The sequence below is a fragment of the Canis lupus genome, chromosome 11 (genome assembly GCF_048164855.1).
Source record: "Canis lupus baileyi chromosome 11, mCanLup2.hap1, whole genome shotgun sequence".
NCBI lineage: Eukaryota > Metazoa > Chordata > Mammalia > Carnivora > Canidae > Canis > Canis lupus.
This window is the reverse complement of record NC_132848.1, coordinates 62,450,885-62,464,615: the sequence shown is the minus strand read 5'-3', so window position 1 is coordinate 62,464,615 and position 13,731 is coordinate 62,450,885. Positions and strand designations below refer to the sequence as shown.

The following is a 13,731-nucleotide window of genomic DNA, read 5'->3' as shown; positions in this document are numbered from 1 at the left end:
CTAAACTTAAATTTCCCCTAATAAACAAAAAATACTAGACAAAACATATGAAGTCACTGTTTCCAGACACTGACTAATGAGCAGAGTAGGTCTGTGATCAGAGGAAGATAAACAAATGAGTTTGGCCCCAATATTGTCCCAGCTTTCTGCCTGAAGCCAATTCCCAGTTGGGTACAGGGGAGGAGATCCCTACCAGCACCCAAAAGTCTCGTTGACTTGAGGAGACAGATTGGTATTCAGGAAGATGAGGTTAGCTAAAATGTGGGAAGAAAAGAACTAGAAAGAAGGGAACCATGCAACAAAAAAGAGGGATATTCCCAGCATGGCTTGGGGTCCCTTTAAGTCCTTGGCTGCAAACTAATCTACACATGCATACTATGAGGCCAGGCAAAAGATGACTGAGAAACATACACCCGATACATAATCCAGCAGTTACATTCTAACCTTAGATAGGAATGGCCTCAAATATCCATCAATAGAGGAATGGATGAACAAATCGTGGTCTGTCTGTGCAATATAGTACAATTCAGAAATAATTAAGAACACATTACTGATGGATGCAATAACAGGGGTGGATTTTAAAAACATATACTTAGCAAAAGAAGCCAGATAAAAGAGTACATGCTATATGATTCCTGATCCCATTTATAAGGAACTGTAGAAAAGACACCTAATTTCTAATGACAGGAAGTCAGCCAATGGTTGATCGCACTAGAGATATGAGATTGACTGGGAAAGGGCAAAAAGAACATATTTTAGTGAAAGAAATATTTATCTTAATGGTGTGGTAGTTACACAGGTATTCATATTTCTCAATTCTCGGAAAAATTTACACTTAAAATGGACACACTTTATTGTATTCATCAATTGACTAAGACAAAATTAGACTCCCTCTTTAAGCTTTTGGCAAATTTCATTGAACATTCTATCCTTTCTTCCTCAATGGAGACAATACTATTTGTACAGCCTCTCCCCTGCTTTAACTCTCTTCTTCACCCACATCTGTGAAAATTACCTAGAAATCCTCTCCTAGAAAGTCATGAAACTGATTTCATGTTGTGCCTTTGTTTATTTAAAACTAGCAGTCATTTAACAACTCCAACGTCAAATACTATTTAGATTTAACTATAACTTGTATTGATTTATCTGGCTGTGATTGTTCCTTTAAGTCCAAATCCATATTATTATTTCACTTTTAAGTTCTATTAGCTCAACTCTTCAGTTACCACAATCATTATTTTTTAGTTTAGTAATTCTGTTTTTAATTTCTAAGCACTTGTGTTGTTTTGCCTTTCTTGTTCATATCAGTATATAGTTGCTTTCTGTTTGTGATAAATCACTGAATCTTTCTGGGGATACAAATTTAACTAATTTAAAATTGTCTTCTATTTCCTACATTACATCTGTTTTCTTAGGATATTTTCTCTCTCGTGATTCAGACTCTTAATTCTAGTGTTTCTTGTTTTTTTAATTTATTTTATTTTTATTTTTCCCAAAGTACAGTTGTTCTTGCTTGTCTATTTTGTTGATGTTTATAAATAAGTATCCAAAGTGCTAAAGTGATCACTACTGGCAATAGCAGTGACTTCCTCAACAAAACTAAATATTTACTCTCGCAGACTCGTGAATACAAAATTTCATTAAAAGCTCCCAAGACATGATATATATGCGAGGAAAGATGCATCAGGATGCTTGCCTTGTGGTTTTAGACCTTCCTTGTTGAGGCAGCAGAAGCAGGTTACCACATGGGATACTCTCTTTGTTTTGAGATGCAGTCTTGACGTTAGCTTAGATTAAAGCCTAGATTCCTCAGGAAAGGGATATATGACGTTGTTTAAAATAGAAAATCAGCATATTCACTAAAACAAATATTGTAGAAGCGTATTTTCCAAAAATACTAAAACAGGTGTACAAGGATGTATGTTTAGGAATGTTTCTTACACAATTATGTTAATAATGACTATATTGGAATATATGTATTCCATCTTTTTTATCCATTCACCTATGGGTGGATACTTGCATTGCTTCCATATCTTGACTATTGTAAATAATGCTGCAATAAACATAGGGTGTATATATCTTCCCATTAGTGTTTTCATTTGCTTTGGGTAAATCTCAGAAGTGGAGTTACCGGATCATATGGTATTTCTATTTTTAATTTTTTTAGAAACTCATACTGTTTCCCACAGTGGCTGCATCAATTTACATTCCCATCAGCAGTGCACCAGGGTTCTTTTTTTCTCCCCTTCCTTGCCAACACTTGCTATTTCTTGTCTTTTTGATTTTAGACATTCTGAAAAGTGTGAGGTGATACCTCACCGTGGTTTTGATTTGCGTTTCCCAGATGATTAATGATATGGAGCATCTTATCATTTGTCTGTTTGGCATCTGTATGTCTTCTTTGAAAAAATGTCTCTTAAAATCTTCTGCCCATTTTTAATCAGATTATTATATATATTTCTTGGTGTTGAGTTGTATGTATAAGCTCCTTATATTTTTTTGGATATTAGCTCCTTATTGGATATATCACTTGCAAATATCTTCTCCCACTCAGTAGGTTGCTTTTTCGATTCATTGATGGTTTCCTTCACTGTGCAAAAGCTTTTCATTTTGGTGTAATCTCAATAGTTTAAAAGAATAATGTCCATTATAAAGTTTCAGGTAAAAAGAAAACAACTTGCAAAGCAGTATCTTAAAACAGAATTTTGTAAAAATAATATACAAAATAACTATCTACTTTATGTGTAAAACATAAGTACTACATTCAGATAATGATATAATTATAGATATACATGTTTTACATATACATATATACATCTAGATACATGCTCTGTGTATACATATATACATGGATTTGCATGTGTGTTTGTATATGTATATATATGCTTGTTCTTACATTTTGGCTAACTTTATACAGTTCTGAAAATAATATAAACCAAACCATTTTTTTGTGATTACATCTTTTGGTGACAGTGTTCAAGTGGGGAATTTGTGACTATAGTTACATACACTTTCATATTGTTTTATGTATGTTTCTCAATGAGAATGTCTTTTGATAATTAAATAAATGATTTTAAAAGATCAAAGCAATGTCTTGAGATGCTACCAATAACTTGAGGAAATTAGTACAATTTTACCAATTCTCTCTTAGTATTTTTGTTCTTTTGACTTTAAAAATAGGTTAATGTTAATTGATATATGTTACATTGTATTTTTTCTCTTAAAAATATTTCTGACTTCTGCGTTATATTTTGCATTGGTAACACAAATTTTTAATGCATATTTGTTACAGTATTGACTTTAGGATTCAGAATCATAACATCTAAAAACTATTATCCAATATCCTATCTCCCCTTTTTTTACTTTGTAATCTTGATTAATCTTTCAGTTTCCTGGAATTGGTCTCCAATAAGTCTTTAATATTTTTTCAAGAAGAAATGGATGCTAAATTTATCCTCCTATACATATCAGAGAATGACTTTTTTATTCACATATTAATAAAAACTTGACATGTTCACATTTTATTCATAAATGTTTCCCCAAAGATTTTTGTAGACTATTATGACATGGTCTCATGTTGTTTGCTGATGTGAAGAAGTCTCAGGCCAGACTTACTTGTGTTTACCTGTAGGTAACTTGTTTTTTTCTATTTGATGTCTGCAGGTGTTTTTAAGTTCCATTTCAAACTTTAATTATGATGTTTTTCCTTTTTTTAAATCTCAGACATTGTTATGTTTTTTTCCTAGTCTCTCTTAAAAATACTATTTTCCACATTTGTGTTATCTTTTTTCCCATAAACTTCTCTCATAGTTTTTTATTTCTTTATTATTTTGGAAGAACTTTTAAAGTTTGTCCTCTTCATCCCTACACACTAATTCAGTTTTTTCTTTATTTTCCACAATACCGACTTTACTTTTACTATTGTTAATTTTAGTTTACATATCTTTTCTTACATTGCCCATCTTATGTTGTAACTAACATGTTTTCTTTACCACTCAGCATGATTTTTGTATGACCCTTTGTTTGCCTAATTGACACGAATCACGTATTTTTGCATACTCTTTGAATGCCAAATACTATTCTAACATTTTCTACTGATTCTGAATTGAAAGTAATATTGGCACACTCAGTATTTTTCTAGCAAGTTGTTATGTATGGCTTGCTTGGGCACCACTTATACTTAGTATCACTAAGTATATATTTGAAGTATCATTAAGATTCTATTCTCAATTCAGTTCTGCTCAGCAGATTTTAAGTACATCTCTTCTGGATTGAGTTAAGATTATCTCCAGCATTTACTGCATGATTCACTGACACTGAACCAGTTAAGTTCAAACAACCTACAATTATCAGCATGTCCCACCAACAACCATCCTATCACTGTTTCCTTCCACAGCATTATAGTCATTGTGGTTATGTCTGAAAGATGAAGTACATTTCCATTAGTATCTCCATATTTCCTAATGTTTTATTTTCTGAGAATTTCAATGTCTGAATGAAAGGAAGAATGTAAAGATAGAAGAAAAGAAACAGTACTTTAAGTGTGTTAAAATAAAATATCTATTGTCTTAGTAAGCTTAGTTTGCATAACAAATACCATAAATTGGGTGGCTTAAACAATAAATAGTTATTTCTCACAGTTGTGAAGACTAGAGTGCCAGTATGGTAGCATTCTAGTGAGAAACTTCTTCTGGCTTGTAGATGGCCAGCTTCTCACTGTCTTCATATGGCTGAGAAAGAGATTACTTCTCTCATGTCTCTTCCTACAAAGGCATTAATCCTATTTATTATAGTTCCATTTCAATGACCTCATTACAATTACTCCCAAAGGCCCCTCCTACTAATACCACCACATCAGGGATTAAGGTTCCAAGACATGAATTTGAGGGCAGGGCACAAACATTTAGTCCATAACATACATGCAGCAAAGTTTTCCTGGGGCAAGGATAGGAAGCATCTCGCTTCAAAGACAGGCGATGATGGAGAGAGAAAGTATTTCCCTTCTTTCACGCCAATAGGGTCTCTTGTTTTAGCAACATATACATAACCATTCATTGTACCATTTTATTCAGTTACATAGATTTTGTAGATCATGTGATATTTTTCCAATTTTTGGCAGTAGCTTTGTTGTCATTTACTGAAGTTTTTGTGAAATTTTCACCTTCTTGTGGACCTTCATGGATACTTTGTTGGGATTAGGGAGAGATTGCATTAGGAACATCTAGTCAGACTCTACTTCTTGTCCATATTAATTATTCTGAGCAATCCTTCAAGGTAGAGTGATTTAAAAATAATAAAATCAATAAAAACCTTTTTCCTTCTCTGTCCAAAATGACATAACGAAGTAATTTTCATGAGCTTTATCTCACACAGCGAAAATCTACAAAACAAGGCTTTGAATATATAAGCCTCAGAGTATGAAATTATATTGTTAGAGTTTTCTAGTCTTTTTTTCACACTTTAAGAAAATACTTATGTGAAACAGCCTAATTCTAATATATTGGGAATTGAAACAAAAAATTTGTCAATACATGTCTACTGGATGGTATATATTTGAAAATTAAATATATAATTACATTTATAACTAAAAATTCTAAATAAAATTTGAGACATGAAAAATATTATTTGAGATACTTTGCTGTAAAATTCTATTATATTTGCAAATGACAATTGATTTGAATACCCCAAGTAAATAATTTAAATACTCCAAATGAAGGTGTTATTGAAAGAAGATAAGATTTAACTATATATGATTTTGACTAACTAACTATTCTTCCTCATAAATGGGCTTTGTATTTTATGTAAGGGACCACTATGCAAGTATGACAGGCAACACAGAATTTTGCATGGCAACTATGAAAGAAAAATCATGCTTATTTATGATATGTATGAATGCAATATGCTAAGAACTTTGGTCTTTCAGTTCCTGGTTTTATCCATCTTGTATTATCCAACATCATTGAATTATATTTCCTTAATTATATATTAATAAGAACAATTATATGTTGGATTATATTGATAAATAAATGAGATAATAAGTGCCCTATAAATGGAAAATCCCCATACAGATATGCACTAAAATCCTAGCCATGCAGGAAGAGTTAGGCACATGACTGGTACCTGTATTGCCAATGTCATTTTCAAAAATGAAGGACAATCTATATAGAAATAATTGTATATATATTTATTATGGGCCATTGCAACTGTTGATAGTTCTTAAACTGCTCAAGTGGTCCTTAATGTTCAGTTAGTAAACCAAGTAAGCCCAGTTTCTGACTTAAATGGACTGTGAATGAAGGTATAAAGAATGGTTTCACTTACACATTTAAATAATTGCAGGACTTCAGTTGGATGGGAAATATTTTGGCCTCATTAGTAAAGACTGGTTCGGATTGCATTATGAAAGAATTCTTGAATCACTAGTTTAATTTCATTTATTCCCAGGCACATTTTCCATGGTCTGCTGAGGAGTAATCATACTCCAGAAAGCTTTAAAAAAAGAAGACTAAGAAATAGATAGAAGAGGATTGGGGTGAGTTGGGCAGCTCCTTGCCTCTTAAGCCCTCTAATCTTTGAAACTGTGAGCATTTGACCATCTATAGGCTAGGTCTTGCTGCAGACTGTGGAAACACCTGCTGTGTTTAGGGCTAATTAGGTCCCCTGGGCTAGTCCATCAGACGCTGAGTTTCAGATCAGAATGGCTGCTAGTTCTGCTCTGGACCAGGACCCCATATCCAGAATCTGGGTCTTCACCTTCTTTTGTGGATGGTAACTGCCTCTTACCCACCTCCAATCTGAATGTCTGCTCAACCCTCTTCTAGCTGAAACACCTGATGCTTGTTGAGCATCTGCCAGTGTGTCCTCCTAGTACCATAGGCTGCTGAATCAGGGTCATATGCAATTTTAAAAGAGTGAGGTTATGTCATCAGACTATTTTGAAGAAAATTATTCTAGCTTACCGAGTTTTCTTGTTTATATGTGAAACATGTAAATATTTTTATATATGAATCTGTGCCGATAGCATTCTAAAACACTGCTTAACAATGTAACAAACAGACGGTTAGGATAGTACCTAGTTCATCTACCTATTACTAAAATGACAAATTTTTGTCTAATTACTACAAATTGCTTTATGTGTAATGAAGCTTCAGCAACAAGTATTCTGTGTATAGGTATACATATGTGTATATGTCGTTATGTTTATTTATGCGTACTGATGTATTCTTTTTTGGTTGTATAATGGAAAGAATGTGGAAGCTGCAATAACCTTGCCTTGAATATAAATAACAGCTCTGACACCATCTAGCAGTTTTACTTTGGGCCCACCATAGACTCAATTTTCTCATCCTTAAAATAAGCGGAATGTTATTTACCTCTAGGGATAGTTGTGAAGATTGAAGGAGACAATGCATGGCTCCTAGCATAGTGGCTGCCTCACAAATGGTGTTCAATACATGCAAATTGTGATCCTTTTCATGACAAATAAAAAATGATCCACGCATGGACAGGGCTTGAGGGAAGTTAATGTAAGAAGACTCATTTCTTGTGACAAAACTGTTTCCAGTATTAATCAAAGGTATCAAATTTAGACCATGAAGATATATGGGGAAAAAAGGTATGGGGAAATCATTGTACAGAAATCCATTGCATTTCTATCCACTAATAATGAAGCAATAGAAAGAGAAATTAAGAAAGCAATCCCACTTATAATTACATGAAAAATAATAAAATACCTAGGAATAAGCTTAACCAGGGAGGTGAAAGACTTGTACTCTGTAAACTATAAAACATTGTCAAAATGGGAAACATTCCACAAATGAGAAAATGTTCCCTTGTGGATTGGAAGAACAAATATTATTAAAATGTCCATACTACCCAAAGCAATATAATGCAATTTAATGCAATCCCTATCAAAATACCAATAGCATTTTTCACTAGAACTAGAAAACTGTTTGCTCTAGAATTAGCACAAATAATCCTAAAATTTGTGTGGGACCACAAAAGATCCTGAATAGCCAAAACAATCTTGAAAAAGAAGAACAAAACTGGAATTATCACAATTCTAGACTTCTAGTTATACTACAAAGCTGTAGTAATCAAAACAGTATATTAACACAAAAATAGACAAATAGATCAATAGAATAGGATAGAAAGCCCAAAAACAAACCCATAATTATGTTGTCAATTAATCTTTGGCAAAAGAGGCAAGAATATACAATGGGAAAAAGTCTCTTCAACAAATGGCCTTGGGAAAACTGGACAGCTACATGCAAAAGAATGAAACTGGACCACTTTCTTATACCATACACAAAAATAAACTCAAAATGAATTAAAGACCTAAATGTGAGACCTAAAACCATAAGAATCCTAGAAGAGACCACAGGCAGTAATTTCTCTGACATCTGCCATAGCAACATTTTTCTAGATATGTCTCTTGAGGCAAGGAAAATAAAAGCACAAATAAACTGTTGGGACTACATCAAAATAAAAATACTCTACACAGTAGAGGAAACAATCAATAAAACTAAAAGACAACCTACTAAATGGGAGAAAATATTTGCAAATGACACATCTAATAAGGAGTTAGTATCCAAAATACATAAAGGATTTATACAACTCAACACCAAAAAAAAAAAAAACTAATTAAAGATGGGCAGAAGACATGAACAGACATTTCTCCAAAGAAGACATACAGATGGCAAACAGACACATGAAAAGAGATCCCCAGTATCAATCATCATCAGGGAAACGCATATCAAAACCACAATGAGATACCACATCACACCTGTCAGAATGTCTAAAATCAACAACACAAGAAACAACAGATGTTGGCAAGGATGTGAAGGAAAAGGAACCCCTCTGTACTGCTGGTAGGAATGCAAACTGGCTCCTCAAAAAATTTAAAAAAAATAGAACTACCGTATGATCCCGGATTCACACACTAATTTGAAAGTATGTATGCACCCCCTATTTATTGCAGCATTATTTACAATAGCTAAATTATGGAAGCAACCCAAGTGGATAAAGAAGAGATGGTATATATACACAATGGAATATTATTCAGCCATAAAAAAGAATGAAGCCTTGCTATTTGTAATGACATGGATGGAGCTAAAAATATAATACCAAGAGAGATAAGTCAGTCAGAGAAAGACAAATACCATATAATTTCACTCATATGTGGAATTTAATACAAAACAAATGAGCAAAGGAAAAAGAGAGACAGAGGGATGCCTGGTTGGCTCAGCGGTTGAGCATCTGCCTTCAGCTCAGGGCATGATCCCAGGATCTGGGATCGAGTCTCAAATTGGGCTCCCTTTGAGGAGCCTGCTTCCTCCCTCTGCCTGTGTCTCTGTCTCTCTCTCTGTGTCTCTCATGAATGAATGAATGAATAAATAAATAAATAAATAAATAAATAAATAAATAAATAAATCTTAAAAAAAAAAAAAAAGAAAAAGAGAAAGAAACAGACTCTTAACCATAGAGAACAAACTAATGCTTACCAGAGGGGAGGTGGGTGGAGGGATGGGTGAAATAGGTGATGGGGATTAAAGACTGGGTTTATCATGATGAGCCCTGAGTACTGTATAGGATTATTCTATCACTATTTGTACACCTGAAACTATTATAACACTGTAAGTTAACCATACTGGAATTAAAATTAAAAACTTTAAAAAATTAAAATATTAAAAAAAGAGAAGCCTTGCCCATAAGATTTTAGTGGCATGGAACAATATAGTGATAAAAATACTACTATTAAAAAAAAGTGTGACGTGGGGAATTTGCTAAAAAAAAAAAAAAAAAAAACTATGTTCAGCATTACCATTGCTCAAAATATCATCTGCAAGAGAGAAGTTCTGATGTTAAAGGATGGAACATGGGAAGGTTGTGATAGAATCCATGATTTCTAGAGAAAGGCAAAACTATTGTGATTATTTAAGGTGGGGAGTGTTTGGGATAACTTATGAATGACAAATGCAGTATTTTCTTGGAAAAGAAATCTCTTCTCTGGCTTATACTGGTGTGGTATACCTAGAAGGGCAATCTTTAGTTGCCCAGAATAAAAACTAATCATCTTCTTGTGTTTTTTGGTTAAAATACTTGAAACAACTTTCTATGTACTGCTGGACCCAGAGCTCTGCTATTGTGTAGAGCTCAAAAGGCCGTGGGGCCAAGTCTCCCACTCTGTGCTTTTTCAATAAAAATAAACACAGGTCTGTGACTTGAGGCCCTAAATATGTCTGACCAGAATTTGTTTCACATCAGCTGCCAGAAAAAGTTCTCCTTGACTTGAAGTCAGCTGGTAAGGAGATCATGTCCAAACACCCATTCCATGAGAAAAGACTATAAAGGGCTTTTTCATGGAGGTGCCAGCCACGTAACTAAAGATGAGGACATTCAGATGTTGTCCCAGTGGAGAAGCAGCCAGGGCCTTGAGCAACCCTTAGACACTGCAAGGCTCGAAGCCACGCTGGCCAGAACTAGAATATCAGGAACTGCCAGTCTTTGTTTATAAAAACCTGCCTTCAGAACATGTTCATGCAAAGTGCGTTGCTGTGGATAATCCTCACAGAAGCTCAGAGCAGTTGAGAGAGTGAGCTTTTAATATTTTACAAATAGAAAGGCAGACACAGCAGAGATAAATGATGTACTTGAGGTCACACAAAAGTAGTCAAAACTGGTTTAGTCTGAAAATGTGGTCTGAGTTTTTCAGAGTTAATTTCTCTAAGAATAAATAGCTGTTTAAAAAATATGAGGAGAGGGAAATATGTTTGCATATCTAACAGTCTATAAGAGAATAATCCTCATAGAAACTTTATTTGTTAATAATCATTATTTCTAGAGTCTCAGCTATTTTTAAGGAATTGGTTTCAGGGTACAATAACAAACTTTACTATCAGGAAGCATACGGTAGTCAGAGAAAATAAGGCATTTTCAATATAATTTAAAAAGGGAGGAAGTGCCATATTTTTAAGATGAGAATGATTTGAGGGCAATGGGACTTCTGAGAAAACTGAAGTGGATTTGGGCCGGCAGCATCACTGAAGCCTTCATGGGGGAGCCTATATTTGAACTAGACTTTGAAGGATGCATAGGATGGGTTAAATTCAGCTTAAGAGAAAAAAACAATCATAAAAACTGAAGGCACTGCTTAGGAATTGTCAACAGACAAGTGAAAAGAAAGCCATTGCATGGGGTTATATTATTAAAGAAGAAAGAGGAATAAGAGGTACTGAAGACAAAGTCCTAAAGATATCGAAGAAGAAATGATACACAAATATAAGCTGTGCTATAACTTAGATTAATTATATAAATTTATGATACACATAAAATTATATATACTAATATGTTTTATATTTAGTTGTTATTAGATAATCTTAATTTTGTTACAAAATTATCATTATTCTCAATATAATTTTTCATGTTCAAAGAACTTGTTTCCATAGTGTCTAGCTTTACTTATGTATACCATACATGGATTCTCTTGCCATTTGACATACAGGACTAATTGTCCAAAATATGATCATTGAGTAAAAAATAATATCTTTATTTTTTTAATAATATCTTTAAATTTTTTTTTAATTTTTATTTATTTATGATAGTCACACACACACACACAGAGAGAGAGAGAGAGGCAGAGACATAGGCAGAGGGAGAAGCAGGCTCCATGCACTGGGAGCCCGATGTGGGATTCGATCCCAGGTCTCCAGGATCGTGCCCTGGGCCAAAGGCAGGCGCCAAACCGCTGCGCCACCCAGGGATCCCTAATAATATCTTTAAAACTTGAATCCACAGATAAACAAAACTGCTACTCTATCCATATAAATATGTACATATGCCTGATGATTGAATTAGCTGAATTTATCATATTTAAATTTATTGTTTTTTACTTTATGGATCCAAAGTCTGTCAAATGGCCAGATTATTTATTGTAAGTTGATTTACACGTTTCAGCAAGAATCATGAGGCAGAAATTACCAGCATTGAATCTTTGTATGTGATGGAACCAAAAGTATTAGATGAGCATTTCATCATCATATTCCTTCTTCACAGCAAAGTTACCTTCTTTTCCTCAAGTCTTCTGTTTTCTTCTTCTCTAGTCAGCTATTGGTTACTGGACAAATGATTAAGAAACATATTTAGACAGTAAATCTCCAGTAACTCCCATTTATGACATTTTCTCCTATGACATATTTGTATTTTAAACTTATGATGCAGCCGTGTCTATAGAAACAAAAGGAAATGCAGAATAATTTAGTCATTAGACATTTGGGCTCCAAATCAAAACCACATACTCAAAGGCGACATTTAGCTTTAAACATCTAATTATTTCATTTCTTCAATTTAATTTTCATGTGTGGATTTAAGACAACAGAACACTAAAAAAATCATCTAACTACTTTTATTTTTTTTTTAAACTGGCTTATCAGTCCAGGAAGGGATCAAAATAATTTATTTCCTCAATAAAATATGTATAGGCTGGTGCAATTTTCATCTTCTCATTGATAGAGCAACAAGAAAACTTAGTCCTACTGAATTAATGTTAAAGTCCCAGTTACTTATGTTGCCAGACTGGATAGTATTTTTCAAGGAACTTTCCGAATTTCTATGACATAGGACAATAGTTCTAAAACCACATTGCTTGTAAGATATAAATTGAAATAGTTACAATATTATCTATCAGTGTATTTAGTGTTTTACTTACTTAGGTATTTAAATATTGTGAGACTTACATGGTACCCCAAATAATTTGGCTTTATCTTTCTGGCTGATGGCTCTGGCCATGAAACATTTTGGCTGATCATACCATTTGGGCCAATTTCATGTTTTCTCTTGCTTCATGCTATTCTTTGTAGCTGCCCACACAATGCATACTCCCAGGCCTCCCGTTCACCAGCCCCTTGTATCTATTCAGTCAATCGGGAAACCTATACACCTGGTCTGTGACCACATTTGTTTTCATGCTATGGAGAGATGGAGCCATTAATGGCAAATCAATGCTACGAAAATTATAGACTGTTATAAAAGTTTCTTTGCAAATAGCTGTTTAACACCACAAAGAAGTTAGGTTAAAATTGTTTCAAAGTCTAAAATTAGTTACATTTTAAGCTAACTGCATATGCTTTTATTGTCTCTGATCTAAAATATAATCCCAGGAGGTTGTGAAAAGCATGCAAATTACAGAAAGCTAATTTGCTCCAACAGCGATGCCTCCCATGCAGTTGGGAGGTCTATTAGAAATAGTGTATTCTCTGTTATTTGCATATTAATAGCACCTGCTGAAATACTTTGGGATTTACTTCCACTGCCAGCAGAGGGACAGAACTAAAATATATAAAATTCCTTTCATATCACTATGTTAGGCTATAAAACATGCAGGATGGACTAAGAATTCTGAATTAATAGCAGAAACTAGTGTGTTCATATTGCATATGGTATGTGAATTTATTTTTCTCCATGATAAATGATCACTTGTTTAAGAGATTGCAAACAAGGTGACTACAAGCTTTATGACAAAAGTATCTCCTCCTCCTCGAAGAAAACAAAACAATCTTTTCAAAATGCATTGAATAAGGATACAGTTCTTTATGCTTTGCTCTGAGAAACTATATAAAGTTTAACAAAGGGAAGCCAGGCATACTGATAAAAATATATATATATATAATGTACAAATATTCAGACTCTCAGATAATCTAAGCTGCAGAATTTTGGTCATTTGTAAGCAATTAA

General features: G+C 33.7%; 1 long non-coding RNA gene across 19 annotated transcripts in view; it reads left to right on the top strand.

Annotated features, from left to right (window-relative positions):
• Positions 1-13,731, top strand: part of LOC140600288 (uncharacterized) — a 284,954-nt gene that overhangs the window by 178,264 nt on the left and 92,959 nt on the right. For all 19 annotated transcript variants that reach the window (XR_012003539.1, XR_012003555.1, XR_012003552.1 and 16 more), the window contains one exon: positions 6,445-6,532. This is a non-coding gene — a long non-coding RNA (uncharacterized lncRNA). The remainder of the gene's footprint in view (positions 1-6,444; positions 6,533-13,731) is intronic.